This window comes from Phaethon aethereus, assembly GCF_964289735.1.
Source record: "Phaethon aethereus genome assembly, chromosome: 2".
Classification (NCBI taxonomy): domain Eukaryota; kingdom Metazoa; phylum Chordata; class Aves; order Phaethontiformes; family Phaethontidae; genus Phaethon; species Phaethon aethereus.
The window spans coordinates 135,550,996-135,565,159 of record NC_138582.1 but is presented as its reverse complement, the minus strand read 5'-3'; positions in this window follow the sequence as shown (position 1 = coordinate 135,565,159).

Sequence of the window (14,164 nt, the reverse complement as noted above, 5' to 3'; positions counted from 1 at the left end):
GGTAATCTGTGGTTTAGATGTCCCACAGTGACTGTCCCTCATTTTGTATACATGTAATTGCATCTCTGATGTGAGATTCTGTGGGAGTTTGCTGTGATGAACCTGCTACATACTGTGATGGAGCCAACTGGTTCAAGTGTCTGTGATTCAAACTACAGTTTTCTTCCAACTTCTGCTATTTGTCTTCTGTTTGCTCCTTGAAGTTTTAAAAAAGTTGTTTGCTAACCACAAGGGACCCCTGGTCTTCAGGCAAAACCTCAAGAGATTTTGAGGTGGAAGACAGTAATCATTAGTTAATGAGTTGATGACGAACTGATAGTCTTTTGATAATAAATGCAACTCCAATAATCATTTGCCATATTTCATTTATCTTCTCCTAACATTAATCTTACATACCTGTATTTGTGTAACTTGTGCTGGATGTCCCAGTTACATCAAACCGGGTAAAAGGTAGATTGTGAAAGAGAAAGGAAAACTTTGATTCATTCTGCTGAATGTGGTCCTAAGAGAAATGTCCTGAACAGAAGCTGCACCAAAAGAAAAGGAAGATTGATGCTTTTGTGTATTCTGACAAGTTTTACAATAGTATTTTATTTAAAGTGCTAATCAATAGGGATCCAGGTAATTTTAAGTATCATCACACTGTATGGCTGGGGCATAGAACGCAGGAGATTGAATAGGACTTATCAAAGGGATGGTCAGGTGGAAAATGGAGCTCTGCACCCCAATTCCGTGGGTAGGTGCCTCTGGCTCTTCCAAAAACACATGTTTTGGTGCAAAACACATCACAAACCGACATGCCTGGGAGATGAGGCTGCACGAGCAATGTAAGGATTGGTTTCAGGGTGTAGTTTGGCAACAGCTTAAGTTCATCTAAGTCTGTGCCACCTTGGAAATGGCCACGGCTGCCCTTTGCCTGCCTCCATGTTTCTGCTCCTTTCCCTACGCCAGCATTGACTGACTTATGGGCAGCTGTGCAGTGAGCTGAATCTGCTTGCAGTTAGCCAGCAACCTTATTTTTCAGGGTTAATTTTCAACTGTGTGTCAGCTCATGGATCTGTCCGGATGGCACAGGGCAGGTGCGTGTGGCTGGGGGCAGCTCTACCCCTTCTGGTGACAACATGGGTTTAGATCATCTTCATCCAACTGTGAAAGTGCACCAGGCGGGGATAGACCGACCTGCTGGACTGAGGGGCTTGTCAGGTAGTGAACAACAAGTTTGTTTGGATCTGCCTTGTTAACTTCAGCAGCGCCGCTCATCGTGAGAACAATCGCTTTGTGTGGGAGAAAGAGAGGAACAGATAGTGCCACTCAAAATAGCCCCTTGCGTATTAAGACTGTAAGCAGTTATTTTCCCCCTCTGGATGCCCCTCCTATACCACTGGAAAGCTTTTTTTCTTTTAATTAAGCTTTGCTGTGGGAGTGCTTTTTAACTGTTTCTTCTGGTACTTGTCATCAGGAGGGAAATCCCAGACTCCAGTAACCACTGGGCCACTTTAGTAACAAACTTTACAGTTTTAACTATTATGAGCGAATTTAACCAAGTCATGATTGAGTTTTGATCAGTCTCATTATGTGACATTTTTAATAAGGTTTTGCACTTTGTGTTTTCGCTTTCTTTTTAACTTGCTAATTTAAATGGAGAAAGTTGCATCTGCAAATATTGGAACATCTCCAGTATTTTTTGCCACGCTTCTCTACCAAAGCTTACTGATAAAGTCAGGGCTTTTTTGGTTCTCTGTTTTGAAGTCCAAAGGCTATTTTCTGGGAAGTATCTCATCATCAGACCCTTGAATTAGGAGCATTTTCTTAACATCTTTTTCCTGTCTCTTCATGTGTGCTTGCATGACCAAATGGAGTAGTTGGCATGGCACTGCTTACTTCACTACAGAGTGAACGAACGATGCTGTATTTGAAGCATTTTGAAGCAGAGTGTATGTTCACAAATGGGCTACGTGCATTATTAGTTTAGTGACAGTTGCTTGGAGCTAGTAGCAACCATGTAGATGAGTATGTTAGGGAGTAAGGATGTTTGACTCCAGTGTACTGCGATGCATGTGCTGACTCACCTGGGAAGTAAGGGAAGAGTGACACTGGTTCTGCCTTCGCTGGGACTTCACCCTGAGGTAAAGAGCAAATTCCAAGTATAGACGAGTAAACCTGCATGTTAACCTTGCTCTATGTCTTGTGCTTGTGTCATTGTGGCTTATTTCATCTACACTTGGAATTTGCTGTATTGCTGGGTTCACCTAAGGTTTCTCGCTGTAACTGCTGGAATCAACAACAAAGTATAACTGTACTTGGAAAGAATATTTTAGGATACTTAACTGGAATCTCCAGGTTTTGGACAAGAACAGTAATAGCAAAGGCAGTTTGCTGGAGTATTTAGTGTGGAGTGAAGAAAGCTGAGGTGTCATGCATTGAATATTCAGATGTTTTTCAGGTAATTAAATCTAACCAACACCTTTCTGGTTTTGCTTCAGGCAAAGAGCAACAGACGATAAGGGAGATTCCTTAGATGGTAGCCTTTTAGGCTTTTAAGGCTATTACCTTGTTTGCATCTCCTTACTTCAGTCTACATCCCTGGATAGTCTGGAGCCTTCTACGGGTATGTACTGTAATGTTTTCTGAGTGTTACATAAAATGCTAATGCCCTAAACAAACTTCTTGGGTTTCTTAAATGTCTAAAATGCATCTTTGACTACTTTGCTGCATTTAAATGTGATTTTTCCATATGTTCTTACATTTCCTTCATTTCAACACATGTGACTGCCTGGAGCAGGTCCAATACTGTAGTCTGAGGTTCTGTAGAAGAGATGATGTGTGGAAGAGGTGATGGGCCACATCAACGTCTGCCTTGTTTAATGGGAAATGGCCAGAAAGCTTTTGCATGGTGGTCTTTGCACCTGAGCAGATCTGCATGAAAGTAGGTGGCAAGCCACAAGTGCTAAACCACTTATATTTAAGTCCTCCTTGAATGCCTGACTCCTCAGCTGGAATCCTGAAGTTCCTTTCAGTAAAAAGATTTTAAAAGAAGATATGATTTTCTTCTAGTAAGTGTTATAAATATCTTCATCTCCTTCCTCCTGTATGTCCCTCAAAAAAAGAAAATGAAAGATTTGAGTAAAATGAAACTATTAATGAATTTGATAAAGTTGGAAACTGACTGCACATCTTAGTTTGCCATTGTTAGGAAAATATAGGACCCTTCAACTGAGCTTAACAGTATGAATTTGAAAATACTATATGAATTACTAGTCTTGAAGTGGCCTGTGAAGGCTGCAATTGAACCAAAAGGGGTCCTTCCTTGCACAGCATCTAGCCAACAGTGAAATCACTGTTACAGAAGGCTTTATTCCCAAAGGTTTATCTGTGCCCAAAAACACAGAAAAAGTAAAGGAAGAAAAATCCTTTGGCTGCTAAGCAGTAGATCATATTTTTGTTTGAGGATCTGCCCAAACTTCAGGCTGTTTGAAACAAGGAAATTGCACTGGGGGAGGTATCATGGCATACTTGCCCAGTTCTTGTTCTGTTTCGGAGGCATCTGCTGCTCATCGCTGTGGGAGCCTGGTTGTTGGGTAGATAACTCCTCTGCCAGATCCAGAGCAGCTGTTCTTATTGAATATACCTGTTCCAACAAGATGTTACAAGCCTATCTAAGGTTGCTCATATGCTGCAGACTTTATGAATTGACAACTCCCAAAATGTGTCTTCCCCCAGGTGCTGTTTGATAGAAGCAGCAAGCAATTTTTCTGTGGGTGTTTTTAATGCTGCTGTGACCGGTGGAATTCATTACTGGCTGTCCTTGTCCTGCAAAAATTTTGACAGTTAAAATTTTGTCAGAAAAATTCCTGATCGGTTCTAGACCAGACAGTTTATAGGATGCAGCATTACTGTCCTGCAATATTTCTAGCTTACATTTCCTTTATTAAGCATAAGGGAGAACCGCAAATGTGATAGGGTTTAGTAGAGATGCTCTGGTTTGTGAAGTGGGAGATAAAGCATTGAAAAAAAATAAAAAGTTGAAGACAGTCTTTGCACTGGAGAGACAAGACCATAATCAGGACAGGATGGGGCTGAGAGCTGCTGGCTTTTTAGATCAACAGGAGACTTGGTTTAAGAACAAAGACTAACAACAGGAAAACTGTCAAATTGGAAGCTGTGTTTGCTTTATGAAATGGCGGATAACAGCTGAGAGGCAAGAGAACTGTATTCATAGACACAGGCTCATTATGGAAAGGAAATAAAAGATTAAGCAAGCCACTGCTGATTCTCATTGCTTGGGGTGACTCAAAATCCAAGATCTCCACAGCTTGTATGCTGTAAACTTGCCCTCCCCTTTCCCTCTTGCCTCTTCAGAACATTATTGAACATGCTAGGCAAAGATTTTATTTAGACTCCTCCTGAGATTGAAATGTGTTGACAAGCTGAACGTGTCAAGGATGCTTACATATGCTATTGCCTAATAATAACAACAGCTCAGAAACCACCGTGAGGCTTTTTTGTCAGGCTTGCAGCTCACACAGAAGACTTGAATGACATTGTTCACTGCAAAATCGTTGGCATCTCTCCTCAAGAGTGACTAGCTTCCTGTGCTATAGCCAGACTTGAACCACATCACATATTTTCAAAGCAATTTACAGACCTAGGATTTGGGTATTTGTTCTTGTATTTAAAGAACTGAACATTTTTTTCCTTTTCCTTTGCATGTTTGCTTTTCCCTCTCCCTCCCCCCCTTTTTTTTAAGATAGGGTGGTGTCTTCATGAAAGAAAGGCTTGCTTTGCAAAGTTTTCTCTGTTTTGATTTTTTTGCAATATAGAACTACTGTGCAGCAAGAGACGAGAAATCCAGCCAGAATTGTTGTCATCAAAGCAGCCTGGAGTTGAAGAAGGGTATAGACTCCAACAGCTAAACTCACTGCTTCTCCTATTTCAGTCTGCACACTGGTTTGTGCATGCCAGTTACGTGAGTGGAATTCAGGGAAAGTAACTTTCCCTTGGCTTTTTGGAAGTCAAGACTGATTGGTGCAATTAGCGATTAAATGCATTATCCCTTAATTGCAGACAGCACTGAAAAGGCTTGAATTAATGGGGAAAGGGAATCTTTAAATGTTTTTTGACCTCGGTCCTTTAAGTTGCGCTGCAGGCACAGAGGACCTCCACCATGCAAAGCGCTGTGGGGCTGGGACCTTCCTTTGTGCCCCTCATAGCGTTTTTTTTCTCTTCAGTTCAGTGGGATACGCAAAGCCTCACCCCATGGCCAAGCAGAACCAGCATTTTTGTTGCTCCCTAACCCTGGTGATGGCTCTCGGAAGTGGTAACAGGCCATCCCTGCTTCAGAGGGCTTGGGACACTGGTGGAGCTGGCAGCCTAGCAGCCCCATGGCCCTTCCAGGGCGTTGGGCCGGGTTCCGATTTTGGGGCGCTGCCAAGAGCCTTTTGGAGCAAGTGGTTTTGAAGCAATTGCCTCTTCCCATGCGGCACTGGCAGCAGTTAGTAGAGCTGTCCGGGAAAACACGTGAGAAGGCTGTAGGCAGGGCAGGTGCTGTGGAAGTCTGCCTTTGACCTCCCAACCCTTCGGCAGCCCGAAGCCCACAGTGGCCGGGTCTCCTCTGAAGACACCATGCTGCAGATGGCCACCATCGGGACCGCTGGGGCCCCACTGACCGGGCAGTGTCCCATGGGTGGGTAAACTGACCATGTGTGCCACCTATGTTGTATTTGAAAATAGAAAAGGGCAGTTGCCCAAGACCCTTTCTTTTCTTTACTATGCTAGTTTTCCATGGGGACAGTGCAGAAGAATGAAGATTTTCACACCTACTTCAAGAATTCAGTCCTATGTTTCCTCTGGACCATTTATTGCGAGATTTGGGATGCATCAATAAAACCATATGGACATATTTCATTGTGATAAATTTGAGGGGATGAAGTGCTTCAAATGACCCCAGTATTCTTGCTTTTGTGATTTTTGTTTTTATGTTTTATTTTTTATTTTTCTTTTCCTTTTCTTAGATTCAGTGGAGAAAGCTAAGAGGCTAACGTTTCAGATGAGGCTACTCTGAGATGCGCTACTGAGATGCATGGGGTCCTTGACTCCATACTCTCTGGCTTAGAAAAATCCTAGGAAAAAAGTCTTCGCTGGCTAGAAAATCTTCTTCTAATATGGCTGTGGCTAGAGATTAAGAAGGACCTGCTGCATGTGTCTCACCATTAAACTGGGATCAAACGAAGGAAAACTAATCTTTAAATGAGCGAATGATAATTTGTGTATCAAACTATTAATTGATTTATATCAGCATTATATATTATCAAGCTATATATTTGGCCTTGAAGAAAACAAGCAGTAAATGATGGCTGACAGCAGCAGTGTGTCAAGGTCCCTTTTCCGCTTACTCCACTCTGCTGTTCAGTAATGAAAAAAACAAAACCAGAAAGACTTTGAATAAATGCACTCAGCATGGGACATCTGCCCTGTTTGTTCTTGGGCGTTTTGGCATCGCTGGCAAATGGAGCTTTATAGTGGCAGCAGAGGGATTTTGGGGTAGAGAGGAGAGAAGGGAGGAAGGGCTCAGCCTCTCTGCCTGCTTCGCCCACCCCAGTACAGATGCTGGAGCTCACCTACAGCCGACTCCGGAGAGGAATTGCCTCAGCCCCTTGCAGGCTCCAGGGAAACCTTGCCCTCTCTTGCGTGCTACCAAGCTTGACTTTGTCTTTTTGACATAATCAGTAAGAATGTGGCTATGAAAATTTCAGACCAGATTAAAATCCTGATGATATACAAGGGACAAAACATGGGAAAAATCACCACACACACAAAAAATCTTTTCCAGATATGTATTTTGACATCAGGATCCTGTCTTATCTGACAGATATTAATCATCATTATTCCAAAATAGCTTTTTTCCACAGGGCAAACAAGCCATATGTTTTTGCCTAGTGCTAGTTTGTGTTGAGAGGACGATTCAATAGAGTAATCTAGCTGTTCTACTGCTGATTTACATACCTGGTGGATTTTATATTTCTATGCATGGTTTTCGTCAGGATTAAATCTTTTAAAACCTGTTTGGTACCCAGTTGCCTAGCTGCATGATGCTAAATTTCATCTTGTGGGCATCTTATTATCGGTAAGCCAGAGAAGGAACTGGCACATCAGCTGTGCTGTATCAGTTCTTTAACTTTTTGGACTTGAAAAAGAAATAATCAGTTAAATTACTTCCCTAGAAATAGTAAATATAGCTCTGCAAATTGCATCCCTTATATCTTAAATTATGTTCAAAGCCTGGCATTACAAAATAGGGGGGGGAAATGGTTACTTCATGAATGTAGCATCAACAAAAAGGATGGGAAGCATGTTGGGCAGATGCCGAGAGTAACTGTCAGATGGATCGGCGCAATGAAGAGTAGATACCATACTGCCTTTCCTATAAAGGAAAGGAAGCTATTTCTTCATAGTAATCAGACTTTATACTTTTTAGTGAACTGTAACGAGTTTGAGATGTCAGTAGGAGTTTATTACATTTATAGCAGTCAATGCCTTTTTCCCCATTTGCTTGTTTGAAAATGGCATCTTTGTAGAACACCTCAGCTGTCTGAATTTCTTTAAATAAATGTAATATAGGTAGTTGAAGACATAGCTGGTAATGGATGTTAGATAATATCTTGGATACTGCAACATAAATTCTAAGATGACTATTTTCTGTCATGATGAATATTAGATAATGATACCTTGTCCCTATAAGAATAACTTATTTTATTATTCGGAATGATCTTATGAGCTCTTCGGATTCATGGGAAATAACTTAGTAGAAACCATAAACTACTCAGATTTTGCTGAATATTCTAATCACACTTGTATTCTTAATTATGAATTTGGGGGACTGCCAAAAAAGAGACAGAGGCAGCATGTAACAGCTTTCTATTAACTCTGTGCTGTCGGAGGGCTGGCACTGTGAGTGCCCTTGTGTTGTAAGCTGGCTTGGATGTTTTCTGTTCCCAGCGTTTGCCTTAGCACAGCTCTTCCAGATGTTCCATGTTGGGTACTGCCCAAATGCAGGCTCTAGATTTATCACTCCAAAAGGTTTGTCTCATGTATTTGCTGCTTTGAGTGAGTCAACAAAGTTGCTTGCCTTAGCAAGGCAGCAGGGCTCAGAGCTCCCCATAGGATGCGTTGAAAATACTCTGTGAAAACCAGTGTTGGCTGAAAGCTATACTTCCTGTTGGTTATAGCCCTCCAGGGTCTCCTCTGGAGGTGAAGGTAAAAAAGGACTTTATTTGCCATGGAGCGTCTTGGCCATGGGGCCCTCATGGAAGGTTTGTGTCTGTCTGGAGCGTTCATTTGACCAAAGGGTCAAAGCTGTTGGTATAGGAGAGGAGGAGCATTGGGCACACAAACTGAAGTTCTTGAGAAATGTTTACAGGAGCACTTTAGATCTGAAATGTTCTAACTCTTGAATGGAAGGCCAATATTTTTCAAAGGAGAAAAGGAGCCCTATCATTTAAAGACTAATTTTGACCCAGGTTACAGGCTGATGATTTTTGCAAGACACTCTGAAGAAACACATTCCTTAAAGGTGCCGTTTTCTAAGGATTAATGTGGCACCTGGGGAGACAGTGAAAAACAACAGGCTTTCCACCCTGTATTTTCTCCTTGATAGCGAGAAGGGTTATCAGAGAAGATGGCACGCTGGGAAGGCCAAGTGGATGCGTGCAAAAGGAGAGAGCAAGATGGGTCTGCAGTCTTACGGATTCCAGATATTCACAACTTTGTATTTTGTAGTGGGATGTGTTCAGACACAGTATAATGTACGTTAATGAAGGGATGGATTTTTACCTTGGACAAAAACAAGAGACTCCCGGCAGTGTTAATACAGGTTGTGTAGTCACATTGTGAAATCTCCCAAGCTTCAAAAGAGCTGTTTTCACTACATTAGCCACAAACAATCAGGAGGGCTCTAGCTGTTTTTGCAGCAAAGCAGTGTAAGAGGTTTGCTGAATAGTAAACAAATATATTACTAAAGACAGTAAGTGATGCAGAATGCTCAGGGATATAGAGTAAACGATGAGAGACGTTTGTCTGAAGAAAGCTGGTTAGGTACAGGCTAGATTTTAGGGCTCTGGCTGTAGACAACCAACTCGATACAAACCACAAGCAACGGCCACAAATTAAATTCTGAATATACCTTTCACGTACTCGTGGATACGGGGAGATATATATATGTGTGTGTGTGTGTGTATATATATATGTATTCCAAAGGAATCCCACAGAACTCCTTCCACTGTAGATGGCAATTCCTGCTGTTAGCTCTCATGTCTTTGCTGAAATTTCAAAGATCCAGTCTTGGAAGTTTACATCAACTCCACAGAATTTCTGTTCTTAGAATTCATATGGAGAGAGAAAAGCTCTCCAAAATATTTTAGACAGGGCTTAAACATGTTCCAGCTGTGCAGATGTGTTAGATTTTGCCCTGGGGGTAGTTTTTGCTTAAAAGCCTACCTGGTCTGCATCGTCTTAGGTAAGCTTTGCTGGGTACATATGGAATTTGGAATATACAATAATGTGTTCAATGCCAGATTTTACAACACAGAATTTTTTAAAGGTGGGAGAAGCTCAATAAAATTTCACCTTCCCATTACAGCCTGAGCTCATGCTGGTTCCCTTTTGGCAGACTAAGAAACACTTTCTTGAGGTAAAATGTCAAAAACAGTATTTTAAACTTGGGCAAAAAAATTAAAGCAAGAGCAAACATTATGGAGTACAAGAGTAAATGTTGTACTTTTTTATGAGCTCACAAAACCATGAAATTCCCCATATGGAGACAATTTTTTTCGTGATAGCCCCAGGGGGAAATTTCTTTCTTGTTTCCTTAGCAGATTTTCAAATAAACAGCAGTCCGTGCAATCTTGTTTTGTTGAAGAGACCATGAAAAAAATATCTTCATCAATGGAATTTTCTTATTTGGAAAAGAGAAGGAGAAAATGGAAGAAATCTTGGAGATATTCCCTTCGTGTTCAGGTCATTTAGAATTACATTCCATAAAGCACTCGCAGAAAACTTGTGCAGACAAGAATGTATTTTTAAATACTGGCATTTTTAGCACTTGCTATATAGTCACATATATATAGCACTGTAGTTATATAGTGATGGCTGTGTGCATGTGTGTACTGTGCATGTATGTCTGTGAGGGTGCAAGTGTATCTCTGGTTTTGAAAGGTCTGCCTGTAAAGAAGCTAATCTTGTATTCCCAGAGCATCTTCGTGAAAATCCTTGATTAAACAGGGCAGATACTTGGGGAATCTGTAGGGCAAGATGAGGTGGTATGAGATTAATGAAGCTGTAGAAAATATTGAATACTTTAAAAGGCGAAGATATATATATTTAAACTGCACACAAGACATAGGAAAACATCTGGGAAACAAATTGCTGCTGCAGTACCAGAGGAATAATATTTCTGTTCTTCCATTTAATTCAGCTCTAGCTTTCCAGTGGCTCAGAGTCTGTGAAAAGACACAACTGAGTACACAGGCTGGGACCTTAGAGCTGTCTGAGGAACCTCCCAGATCGTGATGGGGACAGGCTGTCTCAGACTGATTTTTGCTAAGTTGCGCTCCCTGTAATTCCAGCTCAGCTGTGGGTATTAAGTGGTTTCCATGGTGAACCAGAGCATCCCAAACCCTGCGGTGGTCTCCCCCGACTACCAGAGACTATAGTAAAGAGGTGGTTGTTATTTGGAGATTGGTGAGAATGGACAGTTAGTTCCCTGGTGCTTGTGGTCATCGAGCATACAGCTGCAATAACTTTGAAACACCTCACAAGAGATTTTTATAGGAACAGCCAAATATAGTCAGTCGGGAGCGCCAGGTCATGGGTAAAGTTGAGAAGTGCTGTCCGACTGATGAATCTCCAGGTCACTAAATGCCAAGTAATACACGTGAGGAAAAAACTTTTATTACACTGTACCTAGACAATTATGGGCTCTAATTACTAGCAGTTATACTAAACAGCTTTCTTAAAACACCAACCCAGTGCTTGGTCAGAAAGGCACATAAGCTGTTAGAGATTAATTAAGAAAGAAAGTGACAACTGAAGAGGAAACATCTTTTTGCCACTGTATAAGCACATGCTGCCCTCATATCTTGAATATCGCTTTATCTAAAAAGAGAGTTAGCTGAGCTAGGGGAGGGTGCAGAAAAGGGAGGCAGGAATGACCTAGGGCATGGTATAGCTTCTCCTTGAGGAGAGACTAGCTGGTTTTGGACTTCAGCTGTAAAGAAACTAAGGAAGAACCGAGAAAAATTTATGGAATATTGAAGGGGTTGCAAAGGCAAGTGATTATTCATTGCTTCTCAAGAGCATGATTATAGGAGGGTCCTGAGGCGCCAACTGCAGGAAGTGGGAAGAACATCTTCAGGAAGAAGCGGGACACATACAGATATTTTCATGTTCTTTCAGTATCTACTACTGACTGCCAAAGAGAAGATACAGAGCCAAATAGGCTTCTTGTGTGACTTGGTGTATCTGTCTTTATACCAAGTCTAACCACCAGTCCAGCTAGTGCTGTGTCCAACGTGAAAACTAACAGTTCAGGTGCAGGGATGCATCAGGCAGTGCAGGAATGATGGTTTCTATGGCAATAATGGATAGCCTCCCATCATACATGATTCACTTTAGATTATCTGGGCTTTGAATATACCCCGTTGTGTGATTTTCATGGTATCTGTGGGATAAGTTTCACATCAGTTTTACTGTCAACTTTCTCAGAATAGCTCAGGACACCTGAGGGTTAATGACTTTGTTCTAGCAGTGTGCTGATGACTCCAGAGGGTTGGACCTTGAGTATGATACCTCTTCCTAAGACAGCATTTATAGCAGGCCAGTCTTTGCTGCCAGTGTGTTAGGTGATTTGGTCAGGAGAGTAGGTGTATCTGGACTAGCACTGGCATTAATAACTGTGGAATACAGTCCTGGAGAGCTGCTTGATTTTTCAAGGATCTCCTCCAAGCTTAAAAGTGATCCATTCTGACAAGCAGGAAATCAAGCAAAGGTGGCAAGAGATCCGCATGAATGAACAAACAGCTTGTAGAAAAGATCCTGGGGGTCCTGTGAAGGACTAGAAAGATGGTGAGGGCATTGGGGCATTTGACATGTGAGGAGAGGCAGAGAAAGCTGTGACAGTCCAGCCTGGAGAAGAGAAGGCTCAGGGGGGATCTCATCAACGTGTATAATGACCTGATGAGAGGCTGCAAAGAAGATGGAGCCGGGCTCTTCTCATTCTTGTGACAGGACAAGCAACAGTGGGCATAAATTGAAATACAGGAAACTCACCGAGTTCCTACTGAAACGGAAGAAACACCTTTTTTACTCTAAGTGTGGTCAACACTGGAACGGGTCTCCCAGAGAGGCTGAGGAGATCCTTGGAGATACTCAAAACCTGACTGGACACAGTCCTGAGTATCCTGCTGTAGCTGACCCTGCTTTGAACAGGAGGTTGGTCTAGGTGATCAAGGGGTGCTGCCTTGCCGTAGAGATTCTGTGATCAAACCATCAGCGTTGGGGTGATTGCATCTGTGTGAGCAGCTGGCTGCAGCGCAGTCACGTTGCAGCTCTGGCAGAAAATCTAACGCAAAGCTTTAGGGGAAAGATTTTGTTAAAGTGCATTATATGCAGATGTGTCCATACGTGCAAATATGTAGCGGGTGGGTATTGCATGTATAATTTGGCTAAGTGCCTGGAGTTCTGCATTTTTAGCTGGAGTAATTTATGCAATGGTGATGTGCCTGCACAGCTACACTGTCGTACACTTTCATACGTCTTGGTGTGTTGTACTGGAAGGTGTTAATGAAGGTGCCTAACATCCCTCTCCTACTATTGCCTGGAAGCCTATGCTTAATTATAACTTTCAGTCCTAATAAAATACAGTATTTTCAGCTGTATTTTAATGTATTGTCATGTAAAACTTTTCTTAAAGAGGCGGTGCAAAAACAGTTTTACAGAAAATGGCTTCATTCAGCCTCCTGAAAAAGCCTTGATTGAAATGGAATAGTGACAGATAAGTAAAATTTTTACTTTTGTGTGATAAACGTATGTGTATTGAATCATTACATTGATGTGGATTTTGCACAGGCATTTTTTCCAGCAATTTTTTAAATCGCTTTTCATTGATAATAACAAATAGAGTCTCCAAGGAATGTTGCAACTGGCGGGTAGAAAATGAAGAATACTCTGAATGTCAGGTCAACAGACTTCTTTGTGTGTCAGTAGCAAAAGAAGAAAGATTGTTGCCTAGACTGCTAGTTCATCCTGACGTAAGATAAGTGCTCCACAATCTGGTTAATTCATATTTCTGTGGTTTAGAGATAAGAAAATTAATTTTTGAGAGTTCAGTGATGGAATCGAGATCAAATTTATCATAGCCTATGATAGTTGAACCATAGTTCAATTTGGCCTCATCAAAATATTTCACCAATATATAGTTAAGGAAATGGAAAACTCAAAGTTTTCGGACCTTTACAATCAAACAAGGACAAAATTTTGGCTCTGCCTCACCCGGTGCTTTCCTCTGAAAAGCAAACAAAAGCTGCTGTGGTGTGGGGCTGGAGGTAGTGGGGGAAGTGTCTGAGCCTGGAGGGAGGCATACGCTCGGTACGAATACTATGAAATGTAGCGGCTGAGAGAGGCAGCGGTAGTTAAGAAGTGTTTTATGGGCACTGATGTATTTGTCGTTGGTAGGCTAGCGGTTTGCTGTATTTTTCTTTTAATCTATGATCCGGGGAAAAGTAGCTGAAATCAAGCTGTGTATCAGAAGCCTGGAGTCTTACCTCTCTGAAGGGATGCTACCTTGTACAGTAATGCATGCAAACAGGGAGTGCTCTTGAGAAAGTAACCGCATCGGTCCTTACTCCAGCAGAGGAAACGTTTCTCCTTGAGAAACTCGAAGAAAAAAGGGTACAGAAGACAAAGGAAATAGAGAAAACTTTTCTCCCTAAAGCATTAGAAGTGTGCAATGGGTTGAATACATACAGTGTGTTTAAAAAAGAAACAAATAAAAAATCCCAAACCCTAAACTTTCCTTTTGATTTCTTATGTATCTTGGTGATCAAGATGCTTTAGCACAACTGGGACAAAACACTGCTGGAAGAGTCTGCAGGTTTTTTCTTGAATGGCCACA